Raw genomic sequence first — 14,093 nt, 5'->3', positions numbered from 1 at the left:
AAGTCTGCTGCATACATGACAGACTACAGTAATTTCAAGGGAAGTATTGCATTCAATCACGGGCTAATTTGCATTTTAAAAATTTTCTAAATATGAGCTCTTATGATAGATGGCACCTGGCACATCAGTAATATCTGCTATGAAAGACCTTAATTATGCTACATGAATTTGATGCTTGCCTTTTAGTTTCCTGGGTCTAGCATGGTCTCATCATGATTGCTTTGTGTTGGAAAAGTTACCTTCCTAACACTGCCCAAGCCCAGCACAGATAACCTGTGGTGTTCCAAGTGCTAGACTCTGATGCTGCCACCTGAGATGCATGTGCTCGTCCTCCAGAGCCCAACACTGGTGCCTGTGGGCTGCCACTGCTGGCTGAGACACTCACGCCCATTCTCCTTTGCTCTTACGTGTGGACTGGGTCTGTTTGTAAACAGAGAGCATTTATCTAAATACCATCCCTGTCAAAGTCAAATTGCTCAGCATGGAAATGTGTACATTGCAATAGCACATCCAGGATGCTGGCCAATAAATCAGGGAGGGTTTTGACAACTCTGGAAAGAAAATTAAATTGTTCAGTGTTGAAATAGCAGTGGGAATAGTAATCAGTAATAGTAATAGAGGGATGGTGACAGCCATATTTAACTGTAAACACACTTTCCTCTTTTATTCAAAACATGCATTATGTTGGCTCTGCCACCAGCCTTCTAACATAGCCAATGTAGGGTATGTACAACGTGCAGAGAAGAGACTTGGAAACTTTGTCCACAGGGAGTAACATCAGGCGTCCTGCTGTGACGTCCTTCTCTCTCCTTGCCAGCTGATTGCTGGGGGGAGGGGGGGCCCTGACTCATCTTAGCTTTCTAACTGTACGTATCACATCACACCTTTCCTTGCAAACTTCAGTGGAGAATTTGCACTAAGATGACGTTCTGGCTGTTTCACTTGGCCATCAAGTCTCTTGAGAATTTGAGCTCCACATGACTTTTCAGACTCATTCCTGTTTTCCTGCACTGGAGAAGGTCTCTCAGTCTCCACCACTTCAACACTGGGGGACAGTAGTGATTCTGGCAGTGGGGTTTCAAGTAGTGCTTATGTTTGTATATGTGCTGTCTTGTCTCCATGTTAGATCAGAGCTCTCTGTGACAACAAAGAAGCATCCAGTCTGAATTCCTGGAGGTCAGGGCATGTCTTGGGTCTTGTTCCTTGTGGTGATGTTCTGCATTAAGGAACAGTAGGCTCTGAATGCTTATGGTTGAAACTATAGGTGGACCACTCTGGCAATCTCCCATCTGGGATGAAATAACATGGGATAACCTGTCAGAGCAAGAAGGAAAATAGATCAAAACAAACACACGATCCTTGGATTTGCAAGAGGCAAAAATATCAGAAGAGCATCCCCTTAATTTACTGTCCACTCCACAGGTGTGGGCGTGCCTCTATCAGCCTCAGTTTCCTCATCAAATGGGCTGATACCGCCTGCCCCACAGGGTTTCCATGAGCATGAAACTGTCTGAACCTGCCTAGTGTGGTTGCTGCCACAGGGTGAGTGCAGTGAATGGTTGTGAGGACAGTGAGTACTTTTCAAGATGGGAGGAAGAGTAAAACTAAGCTTTTCCACTGGTGGTGTAGGAAACCCCTCTGTCAGTCCAGGAGCAGACCAGGAATTGTGCCCATGCTGGCATTCACCTGGGTACCTATAGAAACGGCTCTTTGCATCTACCCCACAGGCCCAGTGAACATAGTTGCTGCCGAACTAACATTAAATGGACATGAGCACTGGTACGTGAGATGCAGGGTGGTTCAAGTGCTGTGTAAAGCCACTCAGGTTTTTAAGGCAGTTCCATCTGCTAACTAGGATCAGTGCAGATTTTTGCGTGAGGCCCTGGAGTCTCACTGCTGTCCTATAGACGACTCTGACACCCCCAGGACAGACATGCAGTGCTGTCACCTCTTTCACCAGTCACAGGCTCTCAGGGAGCCTTAGGGCCCTTTCTGATGGACAGTCAATATTTTTAGATATTTATGAGGATGAATACCCGAAGAAAAGTATCTGTGGACTGCATTGGGTTGTTCCTGCTTTGTTTTCTGTGGGAAGTTGCTGAGTTTTTGCTTAGGTCTCATCCAACAGGAGGGTAGAGGCAAGGAATCAAATCCTTCTCTTTCTTTTTGATATAATTGATATACTATAAAATATATATATATATATATATATATATATATATATATGATTCTCTTTATTTGAGAATCAGAGAATTGTAGAGTGTGACAGAGCTGCCCTCTTCTTGTTCACTACCCTAATGCCTGCAATAACCAAGGCTGGGCCAGGCCAAAGCTGGGAGCAGGGAACTCAGTCGAGGTCCCCCATGTAGGTATCAGGGATCCGACTACTTAAGCCATCACTGCCACCTCCCAGAGTGTGCACCAGCAGGAAGCTGGAACGGAGTGGGGTCAGGAATGGAACCCAGGCACTTGGATGTGGGGTGGTCTGTTGCAACCTGTCTGAACACTACACCCAGTGTCCTATTTCTTCCCCTTCTCTGTTCCCTTCCCTTTTCCATTCCTTTCCCTTTCTCCCTTTTCTCTTCCTTTATCCCTTTATTTCTTTTTAAAGAAAACAGTTTCTGGCTTACAAATGGAGTGAAATACAAAGGGCTCAAAGATAGCCTATATCATGTTTTTTTTTTCTTTTTGTTTTGAAATTCGCATATGGCTATTATTGAAAGTTTAGCACTTGCAGACAAGTATGAAGAACAAAATGTCATACACATAGGTTATTGCTGTTAATTTTCTTCAGTTTTGTGCCGAGGCATCTTAATGCAAAGTTGGGTTGCATTGTTCATACTGATTGGTTATGTTTTAAGGCTTAGAAATATATTACTGCATTGAAATCCTCCTAAACCATGGTTTTCCTATGCCAGCTGGGCGTCTGTGTAGCAGTGGCTGTTACTCACTTATTCATGGAGAGTACGAATTTTGAGAATTTTTTCTTCAGACAAGGACATTTCCACTTATTTACAAAATAGGCAGAGTGCAAGTCTATTTTTTCACCATCTGCCAGCTTGTCCAGACCCCCCAGTTTGATTCTCACAGTGGCTGCAAGCTGCACCACTGGCACCCTTGTGCCCGCCTGTCCTGCATTCTGTGTCTTCTGCCCCGGCGGTGTGTGAGGTGCTGGCCTTGCTCTCACTGCGTGGTCTACCTTGTCCGTTCCCCTTGATGTGGGAATATAGACTGTTTGTGGACAGGTCGTGCTGCTTTCCAAACGAAGCCAGAAATTCAGATTTGTATCAAATATCTGAGCTTGCAAACATTGGCATCTATTGATTATTTTATTGAAAGGCAGAGAGAGAGAGCCAGCCAGACAGACACATCTGTCTGCTGTCTTATTCCCCAAGTGCCCACAACATTTGGGGCTGGGCTGGGCCAAAACTAGGAGATGGGAGTTCAATCTGGGTCTTCTACGTGGGTGGCAGGGACCCAGCTACTTGAACCATCATCTCCTGTCCTCTACAGTTTGCTTTAGCTGGAGTTGGGAGTTGAACTGGGACTAGACCAGGCACTTCAAAATAGGATTTGGGCATCCCAAGTGGTGTGTTGACCCTTGTGTTGCATGCCCACCCCCACTGGCAAACCTGGATATAAATTCACTGGAGACAAGCCAAGCACACCAGCCCCCAGATCTCCCCTGTGTTCCCTGACTGGTCGCCTCCTCCGGCTGTGGCCTTCAGCTTGCTGCTTCCCACCTGCCCTGCCGATTTGGAGGGGGGGTTAGTCCTTTCTGCTCCCTAAACCCGGGGACCCTCATGCTCTTCTCTGGCTGGGAGACTTCTTCAGTCTGGGGGAAATCGTGCTTCCTTCAGAACTTCTCTCTATGCCTGAATCCTACTGTTGGCCCCAAGGACTCAGCTGTGTGGGGCAGAGTCAGAGGGACCTGGAGGCTGTCATTTGCATGCCCTGCTGCCCAGCTGATATGCTGGCCTTGAAGGACTCAGGAGAGGGTGGAAGGAAAGAGGCAGGTGACAGCTCAAAGAATTCTGTCAGGTGATGATGATATTTACAAGAATGATGAGAAAATTCACTCCTGCTTTTGAATTTCTTTTTTGCTGCTTGTGAAGCTAGGTTTTGCAAAGTGGGGGCCTAATCATTACCCTGACTCTAAGAAGAAAGTATTTTTACATCACAAAAAGCGATGCTCAAATCCACTTAAACTCAACTTCCTGAGGCCACAAAGCTCTTTGTGACCTAACCGGGATTGGGTTCTATGCATGCATGCAAAACGTGTCTCCACCACCTCACAGCCAACGGGAAGCACCCGTGCCCTATCACCGTCAGGCGGATGCTGCTGTTACTACTCAGGGAAGGGACCTGAGAACATCTTTCCCTGGGGGTGGAGGTTGACAGAATGGCTCCCACAGGGGGTGCTTTGAGCACTGTGGTGGAAGAGGGGTTGGGACCAGGGACCGAGTGAAGCCTGGGCTGGCAGGAGAGATGGCCAAAGGAGAGGGAAACGGAGATCCCATGGACAAAGAGGTGTCTTATTATCTTAGTGTTATTTCAGAGCTAACATTTATTGAATATGTTTTATTGAGCATTTATTATGTGTCAGACTATTACAGGCACTCAGCACAGAACACTTGAAGACCTTGTTCCTGGGGAGCTCACATTCTAGTGGTCTCTCCCTCACCTTCCTGCAGCTAAAATTGTGTTTTTTTTCATGGACTGTTTTCCTTCTGGGTAGGTATATCTTTAAAAATCCCTGTAAATTGGTAAATTTTATATTACTTTCGTGTTTTTTTTTTCTGATGGATTTTGTACATAAGATCTAGAAATAAAACATACAGATTATTACAAATGCAAATACCATGATAGTAAAACTCTGGATTCCCCACCTCCCTGTGAGTGTGTGTTAGGGCCTACCTGGATCTTCTCAGGTGCTGCTGTTATCATTGAAGCAAAAACACTCTTTTAGTTTGAAAATGTGTAAACATTTCTCTCATTTTCCTTCTGGGACCCCCCTCCCTCTCTGTTTTCACTCACAAATGTGAGATTTCCACCCGAGAATGTATTCCTCTTCCCTAATAAATTAATTGGGGTGAAAGAACAAATATATTTTAATATTTGAATGCCAGAATTGTTAATTTTTCAAAATTAAAAACATATTAATTGTGTGGCATGAACCACTGCAAACATTCAAAAGGAAATGGCTGTCCCTGTACAGAAAAGACTGATTGGATTGTAAGTGTTTTGTCAGTTGGACTTGTTGCACTTTCTTATCCATCAACATTTGGGGTACAGGTGCTAGAGAGAATCTAAGAAGGACAGGATCTGTCTGTCTACCTTTCTTTACTATGTATGTATCTGTCAATCTATCACCTCTCCACCGATCATCTGTATCTATTACCATGTCATTATCTTATCAATCTATATCTGTAAATCATCTATCATCCATTTGTCTATCTTTCTACCACATCCTATCTATCTATCTATCTATCTATCTATCTATCATCTATCTTTTGTTCCCTTCTGTTTGTCTACCTACCTAGCTATCTATCCATCCTTGTCTGTCTTCTTCTGTTTGTGTAAGAAAACACAGGGTCCTCCCATAAGGACTGTGTTCTCAGTGGGTTGTTAGCATATTCGCAGAAGACACTTATCTTGCCCATGGAACTCAGAACAGCATTTTTACTGGTTATTCAAGAAAGAGATAGCAGGGCTTCCCCTTCACTTGACTGATTCTGCTTCATAAATTTGGGTGGAGAATATTTTTTAACTCCCTCGGTTGGTTATGAGAATACAGAAGAATTTATCTACTCTGCTAAATCCTTGGGATACATTTCAAGTGTTGAACATTAGCTGTTTTGAAATGTCTCATGAAAGAGCCATGTGTGCCACCATGAAAGAGCTGTGGTAGACAGTCCTGCCCTGGTCCTCTGTGTGGCAGGTGTCAGCCCAGCTCCTACCCAAGTCCAGGGAAGGACTCACTGGCATACTCATCTCAGAAACATATACTATTCAGGAAATCAGTAGTGAGTTTGGAGAATTAAACAGCCCCATTCATAGTTACAAGGCCGAATGACTAAGCTAATGAATTTCCTTCCTGAAAAGTGAACCTTGAGGTTCTTACCTGTTTCTCCCATTTGCCTCATTTTCTCTCTCTTTTAAAAATTATATAGTCTGTTACTACCTTCTTAAGTTGAGGTTACTTTGGCCCATTCCTCTTCATTTCCTCATATACCTTTTGATAAATCTCACTTAAAGAAATATATTTTCACCCACTGACTAGAGAAGAATTTTTACTGTGCTCCTGTGGACTTTTTGTCAATTAGATTAGACAATTGTAAGGAGAGATTGAAAAAGGATTCTTGCCTTTCTCTTCCTACACTGCAGATAGTAACCCCAGCACCCATTACATGGCTCTGCTCGGCTCCAGATGACACTGAACGTTTACTCAGCATTCAGTCCTAGCTTTCTCTGTGCGGTCTGACTGGCTGAGGTCAGGCCGACCACACTTGGAAGGGCTGCAGCTTATAGCTGGCGGGCAGAGCACGACGCCAAAGCCGCTCTGAAAGCAGCCACACAAGTGCTTTTGATTAAATATGGAGAAGCTGGCTGGAAGCCTTGGCAGCGTGGACTTTGAAGGGAGGCCTCCAAGAAGTTTTCAGCTTGCTAGTACTTTAATGTCTTGAACAGGTTGAAATGAATGCAAAACCTGAAATGAAATAATGAGAGCATTAGGGTTCCACAGACCCTCAGAGCAAGTGTGTGGGAAGGCCAAGTCCAGCCTTTCTCACTGTTACCTCATCTAGAAAAGTGTGCGCGAGTTGGGGGTACGCTGTCACTCTCATCCTGTGGATTTGCTCAGGTCACGTACATCAGAGGGCTAGCTGGTTCCCTAGAGCTCCTACAAGGCTCACCTTTTCAGGGTCCTCTGTAACCCTTAGTGCAGCAGGCTCCCCCAGGTCCTCGGCTGCCATCATAAACTCTTCTCCTTACCTCTTCCTTAGCTGCTCTGGACCAAAGCACAGTCTCGAGTTTCCCCTGTTTTCCTGGCTGGGCCCAACAGGCGTCTGACCCTCAGGGGCCAGGGCAAGGCTGGAATCCCCACCCCCCTCAGTCCTTAGTGCATGTCTATCTTAACCCAGGTTTCTCACTTCGATGTGAGGTAGTTTAAGTACTAAATGGTTACAGTGCAGCACCCCCTTTGGCCATGATTTTATTTTCTGCAGTTTCCACTATCCAGGCTCAACCACAGTCTGATTATGTTACATGGAGAAAGCCAGAAACGAGCCATTCATGAACTATAAATTGTATGCCACTCTGAGTAGAGGGATGGCATCCTGTGCTGTCTGGATCCATGCTGTCTAAGGTGTGAATCATCCCCTTGCCCAGTGTTTCCACACTGTGTACACTGCCCGCCTATTACTGACTGAGTAGCAGTCTGGGTTATCACATTAACGATCCTTAATCACCATGCTTGTGTTTAAAGAACCCCGTTTTACTTAATAATGAGCCCACAGTGCAAGAATAGTGATGGAAAGGAGGCACCAGTGTGTGTAACCTGTAGATGAACTCTGGAACTGTGTGGCCAGCAGCAGGCCTAGGAAAAGCACGGTATGTACAGGGTTCTCTACCATCCTCAGTCTCAGTCATCTACTGAGCAGTTGGGAATGCATCTCCCCTGATAAGGGGTACTCCTCTGTGGTGTTCAGATCCAAGAGAACAGTGGGAAGTTCCTACTCAGCCTTTTTTTTTTTTCACTTTTATTTAATAAATATAAATTTCCAAAGTACAACTTTTGGATTATAGAGGCTTTTCCCCCCAAAAAACTTCCCTCCCAACCACAACCCTCCCATCTCCCGCTCCCTCTCCCATTCTATTCACATCAAGATTCATTTTCAATTATCTTTATATACAGAAGATCAACCTAGTATATACTAAGTAAAGATTTCAACAATTTGCACGCACACAAAAACATAAAGTTATAGAGTACTTTTTGAATACTAGTTACAGCATTAATTCACATTGTACAACACATTAAGGACAGAGATCCTACATGGGGAGTAAGTGCACAGTGACTCCTGTTGTTGACTTAACAATTGACACTCTTGTTTATGGCATCAGTAATCACCCTAGGCTCTTGTCATGAGTTGCCAAGGCTATGGAAGCCTTTTGAGTTCGCCAACTCTGATCTTATTTAGACAAGGTCATAGTCAAAATGGAAGTTCTCTCCTTCCTTCAGAGAAAGGTACCTCCTTCTTTGATGGCCCATTCTTTCTACTGGAATCTCGCTTGCAGAGATCTTTCATTTAGGTATTTTTTGCCCAGAGTGTCTTGGCTTTCCATGCCTAAAATACTCTCATGGGCTCTTCAGCCAGATCCGAATGCCTTAAAGGCTGATTCTGAGGCCAGAGTGCTGTTTAGGACATCTGCCATTCTATGCCTACTCAGCCTTTTGACTCTCTCAGGCTCAGTTTTCTCATCTCAAAGACGGAGCTAATATTATCTGTCCTAGGTGTCTCATGGGTTGTCTGAGGAGTATGCACTTTCTGAATTGCACACTGTATGTACATAAGGGGTTATCATTGCTTTGTGTTTGAGATGCCAACCCTTGGGCTGGACACAGTGTCTATCATGGATCATGTTTAAAAATTAAGTTCATAGAATAGTGTTGATTAGTATTTTTTGTTCCTGAGGATACATATCATAGTTTCAAAATATTCTTTAGCTTTATGTTGTCAGAACTCACAATGAAAAACCCAATAGAGACACCTTGATTTCCTAAAATGCTTAAAAAGTGATTTTTCTCAGATGCTTGATTTCTGATTAGCTGGCTAAACATAAGTTCCTCATGGTAAACTTTATTATTGACTATTTAAAGGTCTTAGTTAATTTTCCTATTTCATCTTTGATAAAGGGTTGCTTTGAGAATATTAACTGCTTGAGCATGCATGCTATAGGTTTAACTAAAAGGTGTTGAAATCCAACAATCATGGATTGTGAATTTTTGATGGTCTGTTACTTGTGAAATTTTTAATAAGTCATAAATGTTTTGATTTAGTTAATAGCAAGACAGGAAAACCAGCTTTCCTGTGTACTGAGATTGATGCCCGAAGTGTGCACAGAGCTGTTACTGGAGCTGATGTACACCCACCCTGAGGTCTGGGAGAAGCACCTCACTGAGGCTCAAACCATCACTTGGGGTCTTGAATGGTTATGAACCCAGACCAGGCTTGTATTTAGCCCATCACTCGGGGTCTTGATGTTACTGTCACCCTGACCAGGCCTGCTCTCTCCCTGCAGTTGGCTGACCCCTCTGGGCCCGTGGCTTCAGAATTTCTTTCTGTGTTTTGGAAGTTGGTTTTGGTGGCAGATATTTCTGTAAGCTTGAAGGGTGGTATAAAATGTCTTACAGCATCTAACTTGCTCTATTTTTTCAATAAATATCTCTGAATAATGGAGTGGATGCCAATGGACACTTTCCTATGTAGACATTTGACTGGGAGGATGACAGCTGGCTTTGTACCAGCCACTAGGTGTCACTGCTCCCTCACTGAGTGATCAACAATTTCTTGTCACCTGGTGCCACCAAGGCGCCGGGAAACTGGGCAGGGGCAAAGATTTCCAGCTTGCTTCTTGAAAGTAACTTGTTTTCTCCAGAGAAAGAGAGCGATGCATAAGTTACTCAATTCAGCCTATTTTCTCCTTTCTGTAATTTAGATCCAGAGCCAATCTGTTTTCCTTTTCTTTTATTTCCTTTTTATCTGCCCAAAGTTTTCTTTTGCAAACACAAACAAGGATTTTTCTCTTGCAAGTCATGTTGGACACAGGAATGCTCATATGCACATTAGTCCTTGCAAGACTGCAAGTGTGCATCTGTAATCTTAGTGTGCAACGATGGCTGGTGCTGGCAGTGAGCTCCTGCCTTGCCAGTCTCCGCAGATCCTGTTGTTGCAGTGAAGGTCCCTGGAAACTAGGGGTCATTCTTACTCTGGACCAGTAAAAATGTAGTTGTATATGTATATGATCTGAGACCTGGAGGGTGTTTCTCCATGTCTCTGATCCTCAGGGACTGCACCCTTGAGCAAGGCTTCTAACCCTGCCCATAAATGCGGTTGTGGGAAGTAACACATTTAGAGTTAAAATGTCCTAAGTTTCCCTTAATCCCTGGGCCCCTCTGTTAAGGCTAGATTGATGGAATGGACGGTATATGGAATGTTATATGTCTGTTCTTTTGGTAATACAGACCTAACACAATTAACCGCATCTTTTTTTTTCTTTTGACAGGCAGAGTGGACAGTGAGAGAGAGGGACAGTGAGAAAGGTCTTCCTTTGCCGTTGGTTCACCCCCCAATGGCCGCTGTGGCCGGCGCACCACGCTGATCCGAAGCCAGGAGCCAGGTGCTTCTCCTGGTCTCCCATGCGGGTGCAGGGCCCAAGGACCTGGGCCATCCTCCACTGCACTCCTGGGCCACAGCAGAGAGCTGGACTGGAAGAGGGGCAACCAGGACAGAATCTGGTGCCCCGACCGGGACTAGAACCTGGTGTGCCGGTGCCGCAGGCGGAGGATTAGCCTATTGAGCCGCAGCGCCGGCCTAACCACATCTTTAGAACATATTCTGTGGGTTGGGTCAGGTAGCTAGAGTTCCTAAGCTGAACCTTACTGTGAAAGGCATGTGGCTGCCTTGACCATGCTGTCTTTGTGGATTTCCCTGCTGAAACAGAGGACCCAGAAATTGACAATCTTAGGAAGAGAAATAGGGCACATGCTTGGGTGAGTCCCAGCTCCGGCTCCTGATTCCAGCTTCCTGGAGTCGGCAACCTGGGAAGCAGAGTGATGATGGCTCAAGTGGCTGAGCCCTGCCACCCATAATGGAAACCTGGTTTGGGTTCCTGGTTTCAGGCTTCAGCCTGGCCCAGCCCTGGTTGTTGTAGGCATTTGGGGATAGAAGCAGTGTATGGGAGATTTCTATGTTTTCTGAGATTTTCAAATAAATAAAATGAATAAAAAAGGAAAGGGTAGTAGAAGCTTTGAAGTTTATTATTATTTCTTAAATATTGGTTTATTTATTTGAAAGCATTAGAGAGAAGGAGATAGAGAGGGAGAGATCTTCCTTTGTCCAGGTTGGGCCAGGCTGAAGCTGGAAGCCAAGAGTTTCTTCCAAGTCTTCCACATAGGTATAGGGGCCCAAGCGCTTGGGCCATCTTCCACTGCTTTCCTGGGCCATTACCAGGGAGCTGGATTGGAAGTGGAGCAGCTGGGACTCCAACCTGTGCTCATATGGGATGCCAGTGTCCCAGGTGGTGGCTTTACTGGCTGTGCCTCAATACCAGCTGTTAAAGTTTATTCCTAATCCCGTTTCCTTTCTCCTGCATAACAGAGCTGCAACACGTTGCAAATGGGATATCTTTCATTAAGTTTCTCTGCTACATAAGTTTTTTTTTAAAGATTTTATTTATTTATTTGAGAGATAGAGTTACAGACAATGAGAGGGAGAGGAGACAGAGAGAAAGGTCCTCCCTCCACTGGCTCACTCCCCAAATGGCCACAGAGGCTGGAGCAGTGCCAGTTCAAAGTCAGGAGCTTCTTCTGAGTCTCCCACGCAGGTGCAGGGACCCAAGGACTTGGGCCATCTTCAACTGCTTCCCCAGGCCACAGCAGAGAGCTGGATTGGAAGAGAAGCAGCTGAGACTCGAACCAGCGCCCATGTGGGATGCTGGCGCTGGAGGTGGAGGGTTAACCTGCACCATAGCGCTGGCCTCGCTACATAAGTCTTAATCCAGTGCATGGCAGAGATGTGTGCACAAAAACAGTGAAGCCCAATTATGAGTCTCTTGCTCAGGTCCTCCTGGGCCCACCCTCACCTCCCAGCAGGGCATGTGCTCACCCATGCTGTTGACTGGTATCCACCATTCTCAAGGGAGGAGAGAAAAAGTGACCACCGATGAGTAGAGGTAGCTACCACTGACAACCATCTCTGCCCGGGGCCAGCGTCAAATCTTCTATTTCCACAACTTAATTTACTCCTCACTACAGTCTCATGTGATACAAAAACTGGGGAACAAAGTGAGGTTATGTGGCTTGCACAAAATTGCCTAGCTGGTTACGCAGCAAGACTTGATTGAGGTTCTGCTGGTTTCAATTCCCTGGCTTTTCACAGCTCTTCAGCTTACCAGCACATTGGGCTCAAAGCTGTGGTCTTTTATTGGAAGACTTTTCATCAGGTCCTACCTCCTGCTCACAGTGTGGAGTCTGGGAGGCACAAAGAAGCAGACCTGGATGTCAGCTGCAAGAACTTGAGGACGGCGCTCTGTGTTTCTTTTGTTCTTTACAGAATTTCTTCAGCACCTGCTGCTTACTGGGTACTGTGCTGGCTGAAGAGATTATTATCTATCTGTTGCTCTATCTTTACTTTTTAAAAAATATTTATTTATTTGAGAGGTAGAGTTACAGAGAGAGGGAGAGATAGAGATAAAGGTCTTCCATATGCTGGTTTACTCCCCAAGTGCCTGCAATGGCTGGAGCTAGGCTGATCTGAAGCCAGGAGCCAGTAGCTTCCTTTGGGTCCTCCACATGGATGCAGAGGGCCCAAGCACTTGGGCCATCTTCTGCTTTGCTAGGCCCTAGCAGAGAGCCTAATAGGAAGAGGAGCAGCCAGGACGTGAACTGGCACTCATTGGGATGCTGGCTCTGCAGGTGGAGGTTTGCCCTACCATGCCACAGCGGCAGCAGCCGCAGTTGCCTTAGCTTTAGCACGACACTCCCACCACTACACCCATTCTCACCTCCACAAGTTGGAATTAGGTTTATCAGAACACCCTGATAAGTTAGACTTACAAAAAAATTAACAAAGATAAAAGAAAAATAACCAAAATCTCTGAGCTGTGGAGTTGTGATGGGTATTTGTGGAGTGACTGTGTGAATTAGCATTTATGAAGCAGGTAATCCTACACATACGTTGGAAGGCTTAGCCCGTGTCAGGGATGAGAGTTGTGAATATCTGGGTTTATTAGCAGTTGAGAGAGGACTGCTGCCATTTGTAGCAGAGATTGCATCAGGGAAGGTTTACCTCTGCATATTGATTGCCTGAGGTTTCCATTAATATCGATTTGGGGAGTGCCAAGGGTGTTTATGCAGCTGGATACTCATCATCATTGCCATTGGAAATGTGTCAGTCTAGTGGCAGACGGGGTGCTGGGGTTGCACGGACATGGGAATCAGCAGGTTGGACTGGCTCAGCATCAATCTGAACTTTCTGTTGGACTCTGTATTGATTCTCAGAGGCCACCAGACATCCAGTGAATCTTCTTGTTGCAGATGTTTTGACATTTTCTTGACTGTGCTGTCTAGGAGAGGGTCAGAAGGAAGGTAATTTTCATAAGACTTAGGAGCCTGGCACAAGTAAAACAAATGCTGGAATTGTGTCTGTAGAACAGGATTTATCCTCAAGAATGTACCCAGACCTTTTGGATGAAATATTTGGCTAAATTCAGAGTGGCAGCATGAGTATAAGATCACACATGGAAGCTATTGGAAGGAATAGACACAAGTGGACACATTTAGCTCCCTCCTCCCAAGAATGGGACCGTGCAAAATGGGCCTCAGGATGCAGGTTCTTGCTTCTCTCTGGGAGAGAAACCTAGAGCATGAGTCTGCTCAGAGTGTTAGAATATGAGCCAGTGAGATGCCTAAACCTCTTGGCCTCAGTTGCTTCACTTCCAAAGTGGGCAGATTCCTCTTCTACCTGCTACTCATTGTTAGTGGGAGAGCAAAATGTTACAGCAAATGTGAGCTGCACCGAATATTTGAAAGTATTACAGAGTTATCAAGGGATACATGGGCACCATTTGGAGGGGAAAAGTTAAGACTTAATGTTGAGTAGATCATTTATGACTTAGACTCTGAGATATTGGCCAAGTTAATTGTTTCTGTTTCTGGATCTCAGAGTCTGATCTATAAGATAAGAATAACCCTGAGCCAGTAGGACCACTGTATATACACCTTTGGTAGGGAACTGTCTGGAACACAATGTGGATTCGTAAGAATATTATTTCATTGCTGCCTTCTTACTCACTATTTATCTCCTCAGTCATTT

This window comes from Oryctolagus cuniculus, chromosome 2 (assembly GCF_051225735.1).
Source record: "Oryctolagus cuniculus isolate XC-2025 breed Fujian yellow rabbit chromosome 2, ASM5122573v1, whole genome shotgun sequence".
In the NCBI taxonomy this organism is placed as follows: domain Eukaryota; kingdom Metazoa; phylum Chordata; class Mammalia; order Lagomorpha; family Leporidae; genus Oryctolagus; species Oryctolagus cuniculus.
Note: the sequence above shows the minus strand (reverse complement) of the source record.